Here is a 21788-nt window from a genome sequence, read left to right as displayed (position 1 = left end):
AATAGCCAGGTGTCCTTTCAAACCAGAAAGGGAATTTCACCGATATCGAACATTACATGGTAGGATGGCGCCTTTCAGTTAAAACAAGTTCGTCAATTTTCAATTTTTTATAGTTTAATTGCTTTTTAATTATTGCATGCTGTGGATGTTTAACTCCTGTCTGTTTTAATTGCTGTAAACTACCTTGAGTACCAAACTCAGGGAAAATTCCAGCTATAAATAGAAAGAGTAGGAGGAAGAGGCGGGGGAAGGGGAAGGAGGGGAAGGAGGAGGAGGAGGAGGAGGAGGAGGAGGAGGAGGAGGAGGAGGGGGAGGGGGAGGGGGAGGGGGAGGGGGAGGGGGAGGGGGAGGGGGAGGGGAATAATTCAATTTGCTAGAACTGAAGAGACGTTTCTGTGCACAAATATGAATTTAAGGATTGAGTTCAGGATTATTATCATCCTGTCTAAATAGGAAATATTGTGAATCCATACCTTAAGGAACCTATTACAATATTGAATAAATAAAAGTGGGTTGCTTTGAGTTTACCAGGCTATATGGCCATGTTCCAGAAGCATTCTCTCCTGATGTTTCACCCACATCTATGGTAGCATCCTCAGAGGATTAGAGGTCTGTTGGAAACTAGGCAAGTGGGCTAGATAATACATCTGTGGAATGTCCAGGATGGGAGAAAGAAATCTTGTCTGTTTGAGGCAAGTGTGAATGTTTCAATTGGCCACCTTGATTAGCATTGAATGGCCCTACAGCTTTAAAGCCTGGCTGATTGCTATCTGGGGGAATCCTTTGTTAGGAGGTGTTGTAGGGGCTAAGTCCAGCGTCAGTGTAAGTTGGCCCTGATGTTGCCTGTCTGGATTTCCCCTTTTTTTAGTGTTAATCTTTATTTATTTATTCCCAAGCAGGAAGTGGCCAGACTTTGAAGCTGCAGGGCCATCCAATGCTAATCAAGCTGGCCAATTGCAACATTTCCACTTGCCACAAACAGACAAGAGTTCTTTCTCCCACTCTGGGCATTCCAAACTACTCATCTAGTTTTCAACAGACCTCACAAACTCTGAGGATTCTTGCAACAGAAGTGGGCCAAGTGTCAGGAGAGAATGCTTCTGGAACATGGCCATACAACCCGGAAAACTTGCAGCAACCCATTGATTCCAGCCATGAAAGACTGCAATAAAAATGGTTTATAGATCTGGGACCATCTTGGATATGTTCTTTTTGGCTGTGCCTTGTTGATAGACATTGGAACAGATGAGCTATTTTCAATACTAGGCAGCTGGGGAATTATATAAAGTGAAATAATAACTGTTGTTATTTTATTTTAAAAAGAAACATTTCATGAGCTATTGAATAAACACATTCTCTTCTGGGCAGAACTAAAAAGTCAAAGTGTAGCAGTCAAAACCCATACTTCTGTAAAAAGGATGCTACCTAATGGAAGCCCTCACAAGGACTAGTGCCTTTTTCAATGCTCTAACAAATGCAACAAGGTATTTAGTATGCAAAATATATCATGCTTTTCTTGATGTTGAATACAAAGTAAGCACACAACCCTGCACTTGCCATAGAATCCTAGAATTGGAAGAGACGTCGCGGGCCATCCAGTCCAACCTCCTTCCAAGAAGCAGGAAAATCACATTCAAAGCACCCCAACAGATGGCCATCCAGCCTCCGAAGACAGAGCCTCCAGCGCATTCCAGGGCAGAGAGTTCCCTTGCTGAACAGCTCCCCCAGTTAAGAAATACTTAGAATCATAGAGTTGGAAGAGACCTCATGGGCCATCCAGTCCAACCCCCTGTTAAGAAGCATGAAAGTTGTATTCAAAGCACCCCCAACAGATGGCCATTCAGCCTCTGTTTAAAAGCTTCCAAAGAAGGAGCCTCCTCCACACTCTGGGGCAGAGAGTTCCACTGCTGAATGGCTCTCGCAGTCAGGAAGTTCTTCCTCATGTTCAGGTGGAATCTCCTTTCCTGTAATTTGAAGCCATTGTTCCATGCCCTAGTCTCCAGGGCAGCAGAAAACAAGCTTGCTCCCTCCTCCCTATGACTTCCCCTCACATATTGATATACAGCCCTCATCATGTCTCTTCTCAGCCTTCTCTTCTGAAGCTAAACATGCCCAGCTCTTTAAGTCACTCCACAAAGGGCTTGTTCTCCAGATCCTTTTAGTTGCCCTTCTCTGGATGCATTCCAGCTTGTCAACATCTCCCTTCAATTGTGGTGCCCAGAATTGGACACAGTATTCCAGGTGTGGTCTGACCAAGGCAAAATAGAGGGGCAGTATGATATACCTAGATCTAGATACTATGATCCTATTGATGCAGGCCAAAATCCCATTGGCTTTTTGACAGGATATTGGAAGACCCTCATGTATGGGGTCACCATAAGCCAAAGTCAACTTGATGGCAAATAAAAGCAACAACCAAGCATTGCAAAGTAAGAGTAAAGGGCTATCTTTGTTTTGAACACTGTCCAAGGCACATGGCAAATCTCTTATGGACCCACTTCTTTTGCACCATTTAATGAATGCGCTCATTGTGCTGAGTGGCTAAAGTTTTAAATTCTCCTCAAAAACGAAAGAAAGAAAGAAAGAAAGAAAGAAAGAAAGGGAAAGAAAGGATAGATCAGTCATCAAGCAAACCAGCCAGCCAGCTGGCTTGTTCAGTTTCTGTCAAGTGTAGAGAGATTGTTCCCGGAATAAACATTTTAATAAGAGTAATAGCTGAGAGGCACCTGCAGAATTCAGGAAGGAAAACTGGTAAGGTCTGCCTAGCTGGAGGATTCGAGATATTTCTAAGAGGAAACAAGTTTCATTGGGGGAAGGTCACAATAAGGAGGTCAACAGAGTCCTTCAGCTCAAAATAAATGGATGCTGATTATGAGAAATGGGGATGTGTGCGTTAAACCTGAGCCCCTGATGATGCAATTGCTGACCGAAATGTTGATGGTTCAGATCCAAGGAGTAGGGTGAGCTCCCACTGTTAGGCCCAGTTTCTGCCAACCTAGCAGTTTAAAAACATGCAAATGTGAATATATCAATAGGTGCTGCTTCTGTAGGATGGTAACGGTGCTCCCAACTGCTTTACTGGGGAGCCGTGTTTCCCCTTCTCAGGGTGCTTGTGCCCCACTTTGTGCTGGTCAGTGACCATAATAAAGTTTTGTTTTGTATTGTGTTGTATTGTAGGGCCCCCAGGTGGTGCAGCGGGCTAAACCACTGAGGTGCTGAACTTGCTGGTCAAAAAGTTGGCAGTTTGAAACCAAGGAGCAGGGTGAGCTCCAGCTGTCAGCCCCAGCTTCTGCCAATCTAGCAGTTCAAAAACATGCAAATGTGAGTAGATAAATAGGTACCACTTATGCTGGAAGGTAGGAGTCCCCAGTGGCGCAGTGGGTTAAACTGCTGAGCTGCTGAACTTGTTGACCGAAAGGTCGCAGGTTTGAATTTGGGGAGCAGCGTGAGCTCCCGCTGTTAGCCCCAGCTTTTGCCAACCTAGCAGTTCGAAAACATGCTAATGTGAGTAGATCAATAGGTACCGCTCCGACAGGAAGGTAATGCAACTCCATGCAGTCATGCCTGCCACATGACCTTGGAGGTGTCTATGGACAACGCCAACTCTTCGGCTTAGAAATGGAGATGAGCACCATCCCCCAAAGTTGGACACAGCTGGACTTAATGTCAGGGGAAAACCTTTACTTTTAGCTATGCTGGAAGGTAATGGTGCTCCATGCAGTCATTCTGGCCACATGACCTGGAGGTGTCTATGGACAATGCCAACTCTTCAGCTTAGAAACGGAGATGAGCACCAACCCCCAGAGTTGGACACAGCTGGACTTAATGTCAGGGGAAAACCTTTACCTTTACCTATGCTGGAAGGTAATGGTGCTCCATGCAGTTATGCTGGCCACATGACCTTGGAAGTGTCTATGGATGACGCCGACTCTTCAGTTTAGAAATGGAGAGGAGCACCAACCCCCAGAGTTGGACATGACTATACTTAATGCCAAGGGGAAACTTTTACCTTTTCTTTTCTGATAACTCCATTTTGACAAAAGACAGTTCCAGCCCCCTGTGCATTCAGCTAGCAGATGAGAAGGTATGTTTGGTTAAATGTATCCAGCCATGGAAAAGGATAACGTTCCCAGATTTGTTAAATGACTGTGCCCTTAAGAAGCTGTTTCTGGAACTGACTGGAGAAGAAGGTCAACCAGGAGTTCTTCCGAAGTGGTCATGGAGCAGACCAAAGGAGAGGTCAACTCATTCTTCAAGCCGAGGGCCTAATGTGAGATACAAATGTCACTGAACTGGCCAAAAAAAGAGAGAGATCACAGTGCTATCATATTTCATGTATATTCAAGTGAGGAAATTGCCTAACAGTCACATTTGACTACAAAAAGGGAACTTTTCAAACTGCTCAAAAGGAAGTTAAAAGGGAAATTCAAGGGAGTCACAATTCTCAGGAAGATTTTGAGATGAATCAAAAGCACAGAAACAGAGCCAGAATGTTCACAAGTCAGGAAAGAAATCAAGTCCAACAGGTCACAAGTGTGGTTAACAACAGTGTTGAGTAGGCTATTGCAGTCATGCTTAAAGTATGATATATATTTGTATTCAAAATGCAAGGAGGAACAAGGAATTTGTTGTTTAGTTTTTAATCAAACAATATTGGGTTGGAACACAAGACACAACGGACAAAAAAGCTATGGCTTAAAATACTGAGACCAACAACAAAAACTAATGTGTAAATACATCAGAAGCAGGAAACCAGCTGGATCACAAGGGAGAGAGGAAGGGAGGGAGAGGAACGCTAAAGGATGACTGCAAAGAAGCCGCATTATGCTGATAGAAGGCAGATACGTTTGTCTGAACTAACGTTTCCAGGAAAGAGTCTGCACCACTGAGGAAAACAGTGGTGGCAAGAGATAAGATTGTTGACCTTATTGAGAAATGGAAAACAAGCCTATCAATGGGTCTGCAGAGTACCCAACCCAGGAGTTCTGGACAAACTCAAATGCAAAACAAAATTACTCAGCCTGTCACTGCCTTTGAACCACAAGACTGGAAAGTGGACAACGGACAGTATTCTGTAGATGACCTCAATCCTTGTATTTGTTTACAAATCGATCTCATAGGGCATGTTTTGGGGCCAAAATTATGCGTTTTGATATGACTCATGGATGAGCAGAAAGTAAAAGTTAAAGGGGGTGCAACAAAGGATGTAAAGGATGACGCAGAGGAAAATGATGCCAAAGGACTTACAAAATTCTGTCAGGCATTAAATGTCTGTGCTCAAGCTTGATGGCTCAGGCAGGAAGTATGGTAAATGGTGGATGTGTGACAGAATAAGCTTCCAGCTTTCATCACTCTACTCAGAGAAGAGGATGGTTCCTTTTTGATAAGAGTGAAGGTAGAGTACTTCCACTGAACCAGTAAGTAATCAAACCAGGTTTTGCAGATGTTTTAACTAAAATTTCTAGACTTACCTATGACTATATACAATAAATGTGGCTTATGTGCATATATGTCTCCTATTGGATAAGGCACAGTGGACCATTCCCTAGACATTTGCACCTTCTCCATCAGTGATCAAGCACTAGGAGGGACTACTGTTGATTTCCAATGGGAGGACTGAAATTCAAACAATAAAAATGCAGCTCTTCTAGGCTGTGAGGGAAAGGAAATTGAGTGGTGGACCAAAAGGTTGACGATTTGAATCCGTGGAGCGGGGGGAGCTTTTGCTGTTAGGCCCAGCTTTTGCTAACCTAGCAATTCAAAAACATGCAAATGTGAGTAAGTCAATAGGTACCACTTCTGCGGGAAGGTAACGGCAATCCATGCAGTCATGCTGGCCACATGACCTTGGAGGTGTCTACGGACAACACCGGCTCTTTGGCTTAGCAATGGAGATGAACACCACTACCCCAGAGTTGGACATGAGTAGACTTAATGTCAGGGGAAACCTTTACCTTTATGTTTACCTTACACTGGCATGGTTTGACTTAAGGGGAAATTGTGGTTCCTTAGAGCTTCTAGTATAAGCAATGATGGTGTGGAGTTTCCATGCCAGTGAAGCAGTGAATCTCATTTAATAATAGAATCACAAGAGCCATATATTCCAATTCCTTTAATTATTTTTTTGGCATGTCAGGAGCAACTTGAGAAACTGCAAGTCGCTTCTGGTGTGAGAGAATTGGCCGTCTGCAAGGACGTTGCCCAGAGGACGCCCAGATGTTTGTGATGTTTTACCATCCTTGTGGGAGGCTTCTCTCATGTCCCCGCAGAGGGAGCTGGAGCTGACAGAGGGAGCTCATCTGCGCTCTCCCCGGATTCGAACCTGTGACCTGTTGGTCTTCAGTCCTGCCAGCACAAGGGTTTAACCCACTGCACCACCGGGGGCTCCTATTCCAATTGCTAAAGCTGTGGCACTTAGTATGTGTTTCTGTTCTGGTGAAACTAAAGGGATGGTTTGGGCTCAATTTTGAATTAAATCCCAGAGTGGATTCACAAACAGGGAAGCTCTGAGACACCAAGTGGTTCCTCACTTACCTTTAAGAAGGCAGACGTTTTTTGCAAAAGCTGCTGCCATGAGAAATTCAAGTGCAGTGGGATTGTAATGGCAATTCGTTCAAAAATAAGGATACGAGTTCTGCCACTTCAGTCTCTGCATGTTGAAATCAAGAGTTAAATAGATGTTTGTAGGTACAATAGACAAGGAAATATTATATGCCCGGGCTGGCTGTTTGTGCCAGCTATTTTGAAACAAGAAATGAGAAAGCAAATCAGCTGGATATAATGAAGAGGAACAAGAAAATACAAGGTTAACTCTTCTCAATATGAGAAAGAGGAAAACCCGTGTAACTATTATAGGAAGACAAATTAGTCACTACAGGTTTTTCGATGCCTCTCCTTTTTGGAAGCATTAAACCTATTTATTTAGATTATATCTCACTTTTCTCCGATATGGTTCCCCTTGTTAAATGAGAAATGCTTGGCAACCTCTGCATAAACTGGTAAATTTGGAATTAGTCAGTTAACTGAGCAAGAAGAAATAGGCGCTGTTTCCTATTCCCGGAATGGCTGAAAATATTTTGTTTACCATATTCTGATTAAGGTAACAGCATCGCAAATTTAACAATGCTTGCTAAACAGATAGTTTTATTGCATTTTGATTATAACTCTGCTAAATTATGCAATGTATACAGACATAGTGCATTGCTGAAGTACTGCAAACTTCTGGAAATGCTATGATGATACCAAATATGATATGGCTCTACCTTAAATTCTTGTATTGCAGTTGAATCAGCAGCTGAAATATGATGCCTTAGAATTGTGTAAAGTGACGGATCCTACTACTGACATGTACTACAAGTAACATGTTCTTTTTAAGCTTGGGGAAATGTCCTTATAAGCAGAAAACTGACTGTAGAATGGCAATACATCAAATATCTTATCAAAGATTGCCCACCTCAATATGGAAACCCACAGCTAAAGCATTCCTGCTGCTCTCCAATCTCTGTTTAACAGCCTCCAACAGAGAAACAGATTCATACAAAACAGCAATTACTATCAGGAAGTTCTTCTTTATTTGGGATCTCCTCCCTTGTGATTTGAATTCACTGGTGTAGGTATTTTCCTATGAATCAACACAAAATATACCAGCTCCATCTTCCAGGCATAACCCTTCAGACGTCTGAAGTTCCCTATCATTTCATTTCTCAGCTGAAATACACTCCTCCGCTCTTCCTCACAACTTTCTCATTTTTATTACTCTCCTCTGGACACATCCTTCTTATATTGCAGTGTCCAGAACTGAATGCAGTGCTTTGAAATTCTGGCCGACCACAATATAATTGCTTTAATTTGAACATTATGCTTCTATTAATGATGCCTGGAGTTGCATCCCACTTTTTTGCTTACTGCCTCTCACTGCCAGTTCATGCTTACCTTATAGTTTACTGAGACTCCTGTATATTTTTCACTTGTACTACTATACATCTATTTTTTCACCCACTACTTGAGAAATTATACTGTTTAGGTGGTATTGCACCACCTGACATCCGTTGGAAAGTAGCAGCCAATAATGAAAGGACCAAGGCAGTGACATCTCCAGACCATCCCCTGTTCAGATATCATCCAGCATGCCAATGCCTTAAATCAAGAAATAGTTTTCTAAGAGCTACAGATACTTGCAGGAACGCATCAGCAAGCAAGAGCCCAAATGTGGCAGGCTAAAACCAGGAAGCTCAAGCCATGGCTGATATCAAATGAGAAACTTCCTCCTGGGCACACAGAAGACTGGACGACTTGGAAAGCTCTGAACAGACTGGGCTCTGACCCACAAGATGCAGAGCCAACTTTAAGAAATGGGGCCACAAAGTGGAGTCCAGAACATGCGAGTGTGGAGAAGAGGAAACCATCGACCACCCATTACAATGCTGCCTGAGGCCTGCCACATGCACAATGGAGGATCTTCTTATAGCAACACTAGAAGTGCTTCAAGTGACCAGCTACTGGTCAAAGGACATTGAGTATAATACCAAGTTTTTTACACATTGTGTTTTTTAAATGCATTACAACTGTACCCCTGGTTCGTTCCTGATATGATAAATAAATAACCCACCCTATATTTCTTCATCTGTTTTTTCTTGCCTAAACATAAAACTTTTCAGTGTAGCTATTATAATTCATTTTGGTAATATGGGTCCATATCTCCTATCTCTTGAAGTCATCATGAACCCTAATTCTGTCCTCAGAGATATTTGTTTTTCCTCCCCATTCGGTGCCATCTGTCGATCTGATGAGCATCCACTCTATTCCTCCATCCAAAGCATTTATAAAGCTAATGAAGAACATCAGGTCGAGGTCAAAAGAAATTTCACTTATTCTCCAAGAATTCTGTAGGACTGTAGACAGAGTTTCTGAGATTATGTCGACAGGTTTCCTTAGTTTTAACTACTTCAGGTCATTCATGTGATCAAAGATATTATTGAAGACACTTAATGCGTATAGATGATGGGTTACAGCAGAGAAAAGCTTGCCACTATATTCTGCTTTCATGTGCCAACTGTAAATACACAGATTTTCTCATCTTTCCATAAACATATTCCTTCCCTTCCCCAGGGGAAAAACACCACAATCAAAACCTTTTTTCTAACCCATCGAGAAACAACCAGAATATTTAAACAAAGGAGAGGCTTCCACACAATGGGTTGAAGGGCCTTTAGTCCAATTAAGTTTACATACTTTCGGCTGGGAACCTATCTTATCTCTGGAATGCATAGCTGCCTGGTGAAATTTAGTTCAGTTCTCAGGCAGTGCTCCATATTAATGCTTAACACGTCCCTTTTCAAATTCATAGAAAAATGCTGTGTGGTATCTGTCAATAGTTCATATACTTATATATCCACACTGAGTCCCCTTGGGGATATGGAGCGGGATGTAAATAAAGTTGTTGTTGTTGTTGCATTTCACAGATAGACACATGTGCAGAAGCGGCCTTAGGTAATTTTCAACGGTAAGCAAACAGTATTTTGGTGCCCCCCCCCCCCAACTAATCATTGATATATATTTTCTGTTTGTCGTGGGAGTTCTGTGTGCCATATTTGGTTCAATTCCATCATTGGTGGAGTTCAGAATGCTCTTTGATTGTAGGTGAACTGTACATCCCAGTAACTACACTTGCCGCATTTGCTCCCTTGCCTGGCCCGCTTTGGGTCCGGAGGTGTGCCTGAAGACCCCGGCGTGTGCACCAAAAGTCACCTCTTCTCCTGACTTTCTCCTCAGCCATTGGGACTGAGAGAGAGAGAGAGAGAGAGAGAGGTGGAGATGCCCATCTTTCCTGAAGATAGGCGCAAAAACAAAGGAGGGAGCGGAGGTGGGAGATACTTTCAGCCGAAGGGGCTCTCTCTCTCTCTCTCTCTCGGTCCCAATGGCTGAAGAGAAAGTCAGGAGAAGAGGCAACTTTTGGTGTGCACGTTGGGGTCTTCAGACATGCCTCCGGACCCGTAGCGGGCCAGGTGCGGCAGCTCCGCCCCTTGGCCCACCCGCTGATTGGGGAGAGGAGAGGAGGCGGGTGGAGCGCCAGGGGATCGGGAAAGGGAGCCGGTCATGGGGAAGGGATCGAACGCGGAGAACGATTGAGCGCCGGCTCTGCTTGTGCACCCGATGGCCGGGTGGAGCAGGAACGGGAGGGGCTAGGCGAGGCTCAAGGGCCCAGCCCCTTTGGGAAGAGGATCGCCCGGCAGCGAGGCAAGAAAGCATAGGCTCCTCCCGGACTGCTAGGGCTGTTATGAGCTAAGGGGGCACTCCTCAAGTGGCAGTCGAGGGGCATTTACAGAGGCGCCTCTGCGCCCCTGGCAAAAAAAAAGTGTTCTGCGACCGCTTACTTCGCATAATGGACGAGCTGCCCCTGCACATGTGGCATGCAACATCAATGTGTGGCAAAAAGTGCAGAAGTTGTTTATGGCGAAGAAGACACAAGCTGGGAGAAGAAGACACAAACTGTAACATTTTGCCTTTGCTTGAGCATACTAAAGATGCTTCCACACATGACTTCAATGCAATTGCTCCCCCCGCCCCCGATCTCTTGGCATGTCATTTCAACACGCCAGGAGGACTCCAGAAGCATCTTAATGGCAACCCATTAAGCTATTTCTCCTTTTAAGGGCTTTTTTTTGGGGGGGGGGGGGTTGAGTGGTCCCATGCCATCCCAGGAGTTAAATAAAGAGAGTTGGAGGGTTTGCATTTGTGTCGGTTTCTCCCATGATGCAGGTACTACTGGACTTTCCACTCATACCAGCAGAAAACTGCATAATCCTTCCATTTAAGACTTTTACATTTTAGAGATCCAGGAGAGATAGAATACATGGCTGGAAAGGCCTTTGGTCTGGCTCAGCATATAATAATTCCATATAAACCAAGAAGAGCAAAGGAAACATCAAAGGAAGGTATCTAGCTTTTAAATAAAATACAGTGAAAGGTTCTCTGATTTTCAAAAGCACCCATTGTTTTCAAATGCCTACTTTCCATCCCCATACAAACATATTGCATATTGTATGAAATACAAAGCTGGATTTTGGCAGCCTTGAATGCTATCATGCTTAAAAGTTCTTTTTCTGAAAATCCAGACTCTTTCAAACTGGCTGGAATAAGCAGAAATCATTTCTTTATTTGTCTTTGCTGAACAAAAAGTACACAAAAGCCTGGCTTATGGGCATGTTGTTGACAAAACATGCAGCATTGTGTGTGTCCTGTATAGCTCGCCTCATCTCTGTTCTGTCCAAATGGAAAAATGATGCTGTTAATGCAGAAAACGGCCACAGAAGAGAGACCGAAAGGGAATGTATCCGTTTGACATACCAAAAATGCCTAGTAATGAACCACCACCCTTTGAAAGTGGCCTTTTACAGCCCTTAGTGCAACTCTAAGGAAAGAAAAGGAGGAATGATTTCCATTACAAGCCAAGTAGCTACCATACTTTATGTCACTCAAAGGACTTCGCAAGAATATATTGAGTCTGGGTTTTTGTGTCACTTGCAATGTCATAAACATATATAGTATTTTAGGGGTAGGCAATCTGCAACTTTAATATCCACAAAGCCCTCAATCCAAAGCAATTTTTACAACCATCAGTCTCTTCTGGATAATTATTTTTGTCATCAAAAAAGGAAGGAAGGAAGGGGGAAGAATGGGGAAAGAAAGGAAAGAAAGAAGGGAATGAAGAAAGAAGATGGAATTGCCACAAGTGATAGAAATAATTCTGTGTATTGTTGAAGGTTTTCATGGCTAGAATCACTGGGTTGTTGTAGGGAGGAAACAAACAAGGACATCTAATCACCTCTCAACAAAAGATTGCTCCAGGCTCTGCCAGGCCATCAAATGCTAATCAAGGTGATCAGTTGAAACATTCACACCTAGCTCCAACAGGCAAGAGTCCTTTGTCCCACCCTGGTCATTCCACAGATATATAAACCCCTTTTTTCCTAGTTCCAACAGACCTTACTACCTCTGAGGATGCTTGCCATAGATGCAGGCGAAACGTCAGGATAAAATGCCTCTAGAACATGGCCATATAGCCTGAAAAAACCTACAACAACCCAGAAATAATTCTTTTTTTAATGGCCCTAAAATGAGGTTCTCAATAGTTAAGAAACATACCCTAATAACAAAAATACTTACTATTCCGCCTGAAAGATTTGTGGGGATTGTTTACTGCACAGAAAATAGCATTTATAACACAGAAAACACATTTTTGTGCAGAAAAAATATATACACAGAAAAGAAAATCTGCAACAAAATGATTTTTCTGGGCAGGAAAGGTTTTTGCACAGAAAGTACTTTTTGTGCAGAAAGCAAGTTTCCTGCAGAAAATCCCAGCATTTCTTCTGTGCAGGAAACATGCTTTTTGTATACATAATATCATTCTCAGCATTAATGGACCACCTGTGAAGTTTTTGCATGCAACATAAGCCTTGAGCTTTGGAAAACAGAACAGTTGTGAGCAGTGAAAACATGTTGGAAATAGCAACCTTCTTCAAGCCTCCACTAGTTATTTGTTATGTATATAATTCAGATTGCTTACTGTATTGTATATGTGTATATTGGTATGCACATATTTTAATTCTATGATGTCAGAAGCAGTATATTTTACAGAAGACTGTGGACACAGTATGCTTTTAGAAGTCAGTAAAAACAGGATGCTTTAGATAACAGACTCCATTAGACTCTCAGACTGGAGAAATGCTTTGGACTTTGTACTATTGATTCTAAGAAAAAGGAGCCCCCGGTGGTGCAGTGGGTTAAATCCTTGTGCTGGCAGGACTGAAGACTGACAGGTCACATGTTCGAATCCCAGGGAGAGCACGGATGAGCTCCCTCTATCAGCTCCAGCTCCCCATGCGGGGATATGAGAAAAGCCTCCCACAAGGATGGTAACACATCAAAACCATCTAGGCATCCCCTGGGCAACGTCCTTGCAGACAGCCAATTCTCTCACACCAGAAGCGACTTGCAGTTTCTCAAGTCACTCCTGACATGACAAAAAAAATTCTAAGAAAGATGCTCTGCGTTATCTGCACAGAGAAACTACTTCAAATCCTATCTGTAACTGGGTTCATATACCTGTATGCTGAATACATAAAGTGTGTGAGTAAACCAACTATGCAACTTTTAAAGAAGTCCATTTATTTTGGTCTCTTGAGAGCACGATTTAAAAGAAAGCTGTTTTTGGGCAATTGAAAGAACATTCAGAAACTCTGGTATATATTAGGCCTGGGTAACAACAGAAAAATTTGTTTCTAAAATTGATTCGTTTTTTGGGGTTTTTTGCGTTTCGTTATTTAAAATAATTACAAAATTTTCCTTTTAAAAAGTTTGATATTTACGAAATTTCGTAAATGTGAAAAAAATTACAAAACATTAACGAATCGATTTCTGAAACAATAACGAATCGATTCGTTAATGGCGGACGCAACCGCGAAATACGCTAAAAAACCTCCAAAAACTTCTGAAGCTTCCCTCTCCCTCTGTTGTTGACTGTTGGTGTGATATTATAATTTTTTTTCACTAATTAAACAAAAAACTTGCCCCAGACATGCGGAAATAATAACGAAACGACCTCATAACAATAACGAAACGAATACAATAACAAAATACGAAGCATTTACAAAACGTGTTTAAAAATTCGGTTTTTAAAAAAATTGCTCCAGAATGGTTCGTTATCGTTTTGTAATTAAAAAAAATAACGAATTATTAACGAATTATGAATTAACGAAACGAAACCGCCCAGCCCTAGTATATATGTGTGTGTTTTTGTGCATTGGCATATGTTTGTTCCTAACCATTCCAAGAGATCTAGGTATATCAGTTTAACAGCTGAGAAACCTTATTGCCTTGCATGAATACAACTGGATATTTACCACTAAGAAGAAGGTTGACTTAAAAGAGTTCCCAAATGGTTCTGGATGCCATTTTCCAAAAGGTTATGACAACCTCATTACCTCTGAGGATGCTTGCCATAGATGCAGGCGAAACATCAGGAGAGAATGCCTCTAGGCCATGGCCATACAGCCCAAAAAAACCTACAACAACCCGGTTATGACATCATATTTCCAAAAGAACAAAACTTTGTAAAGTTCTTTGGTCTTCCCTGCAAGAACAAGATTTTCAAATATTTACATCCTAATTATCTCTCTGGGAAGTTTCTGGGAGCAGCAATTGCCCTTTGCAAGCAATTGCAGTTCCTTTGCTATATTCTGTAACTACTTTTGTGCTCATTTCCCAATTCTAGCTATTTACTCTGATTTTTTTAAAAATGGCAGTTTTGGCAATTTGAGCAGCCCTCAAAAGGATTGCAAAGGCCAAAGAAGGAGCTCCTCAAACTGCTTGCCCAAACAAATTGTACACCTACCTTGCAGCATCCGGAAGAGGTAGATTTAAGCTCTTTCTTCTGCTTGAATCTTCTCAGCTGACATCTGATCTATTATGGCAAAAACAAAACAAAAATGTTCATGTAACTACTTCAGCTCATATAAGCATCCAGTTACTAATAGCAACTAGAAAGTACACTTTGAAAGACATTTAACACACCATCCTCTTTTAAGGCTAATGGCTAGAAATAACAGTCTGAAGAGTACTTTGGTTAACTTACAAGTTGTATGCTATTCATGCCTAATGTTTGTGTGATGGTCTTTCAAGCTGCTCATTTATTCTCTCAGGAACTTTTTAAAATATCCCTGCAAGGCAGATATTTGGGATACAGACTTGGCATGCAGAAAGTTATATTCCTTTCATCTCCTCCAAAAAAAAAAGGGGGTGGGGTGGGGTAGTAGCAAATGATAGATAGATATGCTTGTCTGAGAACACAAACAGTCAATACAAGTCATATTCATTCACCCTGTTCAAACAGCTCCTCTGGCTGCTGATAGGTTTCTGGTCTCAATTCAAGGCGAAGCCCTAAACGGTTTGGGGCCTGCCTATCTTCGTGACCGCATCTTCCCCTATGAACGTGCACAATCTCTAAGATCTTCTGGGTAGGCTCTCCTCTCACTCCCACCCCGTCACAAGCACAGTTGGTGGGGACGAGATAGAGGGCCTTGTTGGTGGTGGCCTCCTGGCTCTGGAACTCCCTCCTCAGGGAGATTAGACTAGCACCCACCCTTTCCACCTTTCGTAAAGATCTAAAAACATGGATGTTCCACTTTTTTTTGTTGTGTCAGGAGCGACCTGAGAAACTGCAAGTTGCTTCTGGTGTGAGAGAATTGGCCGTCTGCAAGGATGTTGCCCATGGGACGCCTGGATGATTTGATGTTTTATCATCCTTGTGGGAGGCCTCTCCCATGTCCCCGCATGAGGAGCTGGAGCTGATAGAGGGAGCTCATCCTCCTCTCCCCGGATTCCAACCTGCGACCTGTCGGACTTCACTCCTGCCGGCACAGGGGTTTAACCCACTGCGCCACCAGGTGTTCCTGGATGTTCCACTGTGCTTTTGACTAGACAATTCCCAGACAATTTGGTTCCAGCTATGACCCAAAATCTCACCCTTGCACTTTTCTACTGTTCTCTACCCAAAGATATAACACTCTATTTTACATTGCCATTTGACTTACACACTTTATCCACCAGCCTTACCCTCACAGTTGATTTGCACCAGTCCGCCCACCTGTCCCTAGAAACTGATTATTAATTCAGGTCCATTGGGTGTTGGTTCAATGGTTGCTTTTATATTATGCCATAACGTTGTTATTTTATTCTGTTTATGTATTTTATTCTGTTGCTTATGTATTTTAGTGTGTGATATTTTAACTATGTTGATCGGGCTTGTCCCCATGTAAGCCGCCCCAAGGCCCTCCGGGGAGATGGCGGTAGGGTACACCATGACTCATGGTGACCCCATGGATTTCATGGGATTTTCTTAGGCAAGAGGTCATTCCTCCAGTTCCTTCTTCTGAAATATAGCTTACAGCACATGGTATTCATCGTAGTCTCCAAACCAAAGTTGAACCTGCTTAGCTTTCAAGATTAGATGGGTTCGCACAACACCAAAAGCAAAGGGGATGAAGAGGGAAAGAAGGCCAACCTGGCCAACCAAGTTAGCCAGATGATCTTCTAATGCCCAGCTGGAACAGATATACTTTCAGAAGAGTAAGCACCAAAGACATCTGAACTCTCTGCTGAAGCAATGCCTGTGCTTCCCACTCTAACAGCCTTGTGACAGTTTGAGAAAGTAATGCACAGCGGCTCAGGTGTTTCATCAGATTGCTCCCTATTTCGCTATGCTGCCTCTGATTCTTTCTTTTTAGATATCTAGGTATTGCAGGTCAGAATGTAAGACTCTTAAAAAGATTATTTTTCATCTAGAATAAGGAAAGGGGCCTCACATGCCCACAAAAAAGAGGAAAATGGAACAGGCAAGCATCTCTGTGTCTCTGAATGTGTGTGAGCGAGAGACCAGGTATTTAGGTGGAACAGTGTACAAAGCTATTTTGGGAACCGCCAATATATCTCCACCAGACAGGATCATCCAACTGGAGGGAAGGAAAACCCAAGAAAGCTTCTCAGTATGCAAATATGCCTGTCACATTTTAAGTCCCTGGCTATGGCAGAAATGTAGATGCATATGTGTGTGTCTGTGTGGAAAGTGACTTAATTCAGCTTTTGATGCATTTGCCTTTGCAAGAGCTTATATGTACGCGTGCACACAGCTTATGGATCATTCGTATGGAATCCTCTACAAACTGGGTCAAGGCACAAATTCCGACATTGCACTAGTGAAAAACAGAGATCCTCGTGCCTTTGTTTGATCCTGCTCTCCCACCAACTGGTGGAATTATCTATCCAAGATGCTCAATATTTTTATACTTGTATTGGAAGTGGCTCACTTGGCTTTCAAGGAGAAGTTCATCTCCATCACATAGGAAGCTGGCTACACTGAGCCAGACCATTGTTTCATCTAGCCCAGTGGTTCTCAACTTTCCTAATGCCGTGACCCCTTAATATAGTTCCTCATGTTGTGGTGACCCCCAACCATAAAATTACTTTTTGTTGATACTTCATAACTGTAATTTTGCTACTGTTATGAATCATAATGTAAATATCTGATATGCAGAATGTATATTCATTCACTGGACCAAATTTGGCACAAATACTCGATAAGACCAAATCTGAATACTAGTGGGGTTGGGAAGGAGATTGATTTTGTTATTTGGGAGTTGTAGTTGCCAGGATTTATAGCTCACCTACAATCAAAGAGTATACTGAATTCCACCAATGATGGAATTGAATCAACCTCGGCACAGAGAACTCCCATGACCAACAGAAAATACTAGAAGGGTTTGATGGGATTGACTTTGAGTTTTAGAGTTGTAGTTCACCCACATACAGAAAGCATTGTGGACTTCAAACAATGATAGATCTGGACAAATGCTCAACATGCCCAAATATGAACACTGGTGGAGTTTGGGGAAAATAGATCTTGACATTTGAGAGTTGTAGTTGCTGGGATTTATAGTTCACCTATAACCAAAGAGCATTCTGAACCCCACTAATGATAGAACTGGGCTGAACTTCCCACACAGAACCCCTATGACCAACAGAAAATACTGAAGGGATTTGGGAGGAATTGACAGTGATTTAGGGGACAGCATGCCTGCTCTCCCCTCCCTACTTAGTCTCAGAAACAGCCTTCTCCTTCACTGAGAGGCCAGCCAATCACAGCAGAAGAGGGGTTTGGTGAAAGGATTTGCTGTCTGGGTTGTTGTAGGTTTTTCCGGGCTATATGGCCATGTTCTGGAGGCAATTTTTCTCCTGACGTTTCGCCTGCATCTATGGCAAGCATCCTCAGATTTGCTGTCTGTTTCCAAAAATGAAGGTGGAGAGATCTTTAGTCTTTTCTGCCAAAGGGGTTCCCAAGACCATCAGAAATATGTGTTCTCTGATGGTCTTTGGAGACCTCTCTGAATCCCCCTGGTGACCCCCTCAGGGATCCTGACCCCCAGGTTGAGAAACACGGATCTAGCCCAATGATCCTTCAGGACCATATCTTCTCAAAAAAAACTGTCAGAGATTTGAGTTCTGTAAGAAGTCATTTCTCTATTTCCCATCACCTTCTTAAATATAGTTGAGGGGAATGATAGAGAAGTTCTTCTCCATGGCAGCTTCCATACTTTGGAACTACCTTCCTATGGAAACTAAAAGACTTCTTTTTAGTTTTCCTTTCAAAAGCAGGTTAAGATCTTTCTTCTCCAACAGAGCTTTTGAGAACTGATGTTTTAACAAAAGGACTATTTGGTGACGCACTGTTTCTAGTTACTGTATTTAAATTATTATAATTCTGTCGTTTTATGTTGTTTCCATCTCAGTTTTGTGTGATTGTAGCTACACAGCTGGTACTCCACATTTACTAGGATTATGCATGCAGGATTCTTGAAAGATCATGAATTAAAAGATATGTATTGTCGAAGGCTTTCATGGCCTGAATCACTGGGTTGTTGTAGGTTTTTTCGGGCTATATGGCCATAGTCTAGAGGCAATGCCTCTAGACCATGGCCATATAGCCCGAAAAAACCTACAACAACCCAGTTAAAACATACTTTTTTTAACTTGAGAGGAGTTCCCTTTAAAAAAATCTCTAGGTGCTCCAGTGTGACTTTATTTGACCTGCCAGAAGTTGACCTCAGATTCCCAGAGAAACCATATTAATCAAATCCGTGAATAATCAAATCTGCAAAAGTTGAACCCACAAATATGCAGGGAGGTTGTATATGTTTTATTGTAAGCCACCTAGACTCTTGGTCTGGAAGAAAATCTGGATATAAATAAAGGGATGTATGGATTTTATTCTAGCCCTAACAGGAAATTCCTGACATTCCTTGGTAGTCTCGTCTCTAAGTATGGCTCAGATTCAAGGCAGCGTAGCTTCATGGATCACCTGTTATCTGATCCTTTAAGCTGGAAGCATCAAGCCTTGGCCCTTGCACCTCGTGTATAAAGAACAAGTGATTTGCCTTGTGATCGACCTTATGCTATAAATCATGGTCTTACCAAGTGAGAGAGATTCTAGTCCACCCAATATATATTCTAATTACTTGCTTTGCAGAAGACTAGCTTCCACTGGTGTCTGAAACAGGCGTTGTCTTCCAATTGATTTCATGTCTTTCACTTTGAACAAAGGGAGGGCTATAAGGTGAATGTCTCATCTCACAAAAGATCTGGTTAGACTTATTAAAGAATCAGAGCTGGCCAATTGTATTTCTGCTTCCTGAGGGAAAGGACAAGATGGTACACCCTTCTTGATATCACACGGAAACGATGATTGGATTGTCCGTTGAATGCAGGTAATTGAATGTCATTTTCCATTACATCCCTGGTGCAGTAGGCTACTTTAGAGGATACAGGAAAGGCTGGGTAGCTCCCCTGATCCATCTTCCAACACAAGTTGTTGTTCATTCGTTCAGTCGTCTCCGACTCATCATGACCTCATGGACCAGCCCACGCCAGAGCTCCCTGTCAGCCGTCACCACCCCCAGCTCCTTCAAGGTCAGTCCAGTCACTTCAAGGATGCCATCCATCCATCTTGCTCTTGGTCGGCCCCTCTTCCTTTTGCCTTCCACTTTCCCCAGCATAATTGTCTTCTCTAGGCTTTCCTGTTTCCTCATGATGTGGCCAAAGTACTTCAACTCTGTCTCTAGTATCCTTCCCTCCAGTGAGCAGCCGGGCTTTATTTCCTGGAGGATGGACTGGTTGGATCTTCTCGCAGTCCAAGGCACTCTCAGAACTTTCCTCCAACACCACAGCTCAAAAGCATCTATCTTTCTTTGCTCAGCCCTCCCTAAGGTCCAGCTCTCACATCCGTAGGTTGCTACAGGGAATACCATGGCTTTGACTATGCGGATCTCTAACACAAGAGAAGTGCTGAAATCCAAGGCCGTCACCCCACTTTGCTTAATGCTAGGGGTAGCCCTATATGGAATCACTCTGATTCAAAACACACTTGTCAATATTTACAGCTTGGATGTGTGTGAGTGTGCTGGGATTCTATGGTTTTACATATATGTGGCATGATTGTACTGGAAATATGTCACACTTGCTTTGCCTTTTATATTTATTTATGCGTTGCTGTGGCCCAGTCTGTGTATATGTGTTTTGTGTGTGTATATATTTGTGTATATGTGTATATATGTGTGTTTGTGCATATATGTGGTTTTGTGCATGTGTTGTAATGTAATTTTTGTATTCTCGAAGGCTTTCATGGCCAGAATCACTGGGTTGTTGTAGGTTTTTTCGGGCTATATGGCCATGTTCTAAAGGCATTCTCTCCTGACGTTTCGCCTGCATCTATGGCAAGCATCCTCAGAGGTAGTGAGGTCTGTTGGAACTAGGAAAAGGGCTTTATATATCTGTGGAATGACCAGGGTGGGACAAAGGACTCTTGTCTGCTGGAGCTAGGTGTGAATGTTTCAACTGACTACCTTGATTGGCATGTAATTTTTGTTTTTTGGCTTTTTAAGTCCCTTCCACTGTGTCTTTCAGTATTTTTATGAGTGATAGCCACTCGTTGGCCTGAGAGGTGTATTGTGTCCAGAGTTGGTGTGAATTTGCCCAGTGGTTTTTGAGTTATGTTAATCCCACAAACTATCCAACAGACCTCACAACCTCGGAGGTTGCTTGCCATAGATGCAGGCGAAATGTCAGGAGAAAATGCCTCTAGAACATAGCCATACAGCCCAAAAAAACCTACAACCCGAACACTGCATTGCTGTGGCCCAGCCTGTGTATATGTTTGTGTGTGTGTATTTGTGTATATATGTATTTACGTGGTTATGCGCATAAGTTGTAATGTAATGTATTTTTTATTTTATTTTTAGTTTTTTGCTTTTTAAGTCTCTTCCGCTGTGTTTTCGAGTGTTTCTATGAGTGATGGTCACTCGTTGGCCTGATTGGTGTCTTGTGTCCAAATTTGGTGTCAATTCGTTCAGTGGTTTTTGAGTTAGGTTAATCCCCTGCTTCTTGTGGGAGAGAGACTACAGAAAATGCGAATGAGAGCTTTCCCCTTGCCTCTTGAGGAGAAATATTTGAAGAATCTGATCCCCGAAAATCTTTTTGCAAAATGCCCTGCTCCACATGTACTGGAAATTTAACTATTCAACAGATTTTGCACTTCTCCGAGTGTTATAACACTGTTCTCAGCAGTTCCAGTGTATGAATTTGTATGTGTCAATATGTATTAATGTAGAGATTAAAGGGAGTTATAGATAGCAACGGAGCCCCTGGTTGGGCAGTGGGTTAAACCACTGAGCTGCTGAATTTGCTGGCTGAAAGGTCAGCAGTTTGAATGCAGGGAGCAGGGTAAGCTCCTGGTGTTAGCCCCAGCTTCTGCCAACCTAGCAGTTTGAAAACGTGCAAATGTGAGTAGATCAATAGGTACCACTTTGGTGGGAAGGTAACAGCGCCCCATGCAGTCATGCTGGCCAAATGACCTTGGAGGCACCTTTGGCTCAGAAATGGAGATGAGCACCACCCACCAGAGTCTGACATGACTAGACTTAATGTCAAGGTGAAACCTTTACCTTTACCTGATAGGTAGCAACAAGCAAAAATGATGTAGGTCACAAATATCTACTGCAAACTGTTAGGGTACAAAAAAGAGTATACGTGTGTGTGTAAATGCACATAAACCACTTTACTGAGCAATTTCTGGCGGGTATTCTGAGTTGTCACCACTTTCGGCTCTTGTAGACTGACCGCTGCCCAGTTTACCCAGCATTTCAGCCCACCTTATCTCCTCCTCCCTGTCTTTCGCTCTC

The 21788-nt window shown here is 42.6% G+C and overlaps 1 protein-coding gene across 3 annotated transcripts in view; it reads right to left on the bottom strand.

Moving 5' to 3' along the window:
- The window catches only part of ST3GAL1 (ST3 beta-galactoside alpha-2,3-sialyltransferase 1), a 190750-nt gene that overhangs the window by 100959 nt on the left and 68003 nt on the right, over nucleotides 1–21788 (bottom strand). For all 3 annotated transcript variants that reach the window (XM_067467278.1, XM_060775904.2, XM_067467279.1), the window contains one exon: nucleotides 14396–14464. The gene's annotated coding sequence lies outside the window, so the exon portion shown is untranslated. The remainder of the gene's footprint in view (nucleotides 1–14395; nucleotides 14465–21788) is intronic.

This window comes from Anolis sagrei, chromosome 4 (genome assembly GCF_037176765.1).
Source record: "Anolis sagrei isolate rAnoSag1 chromosome 4, rAnoSag1.mat, whole genome shotgun sequence".
Classification (NCBI taxonomy): domain Eukaryota; kingdom Metazoa; phylum Chordata; class Lepidosauria; order Squamata; family Dactyloidae; genus Anolis; species Anolis sagrei.
This window is presented reverse-complemented; position numbering and strand designations above follow the sequence as displayed.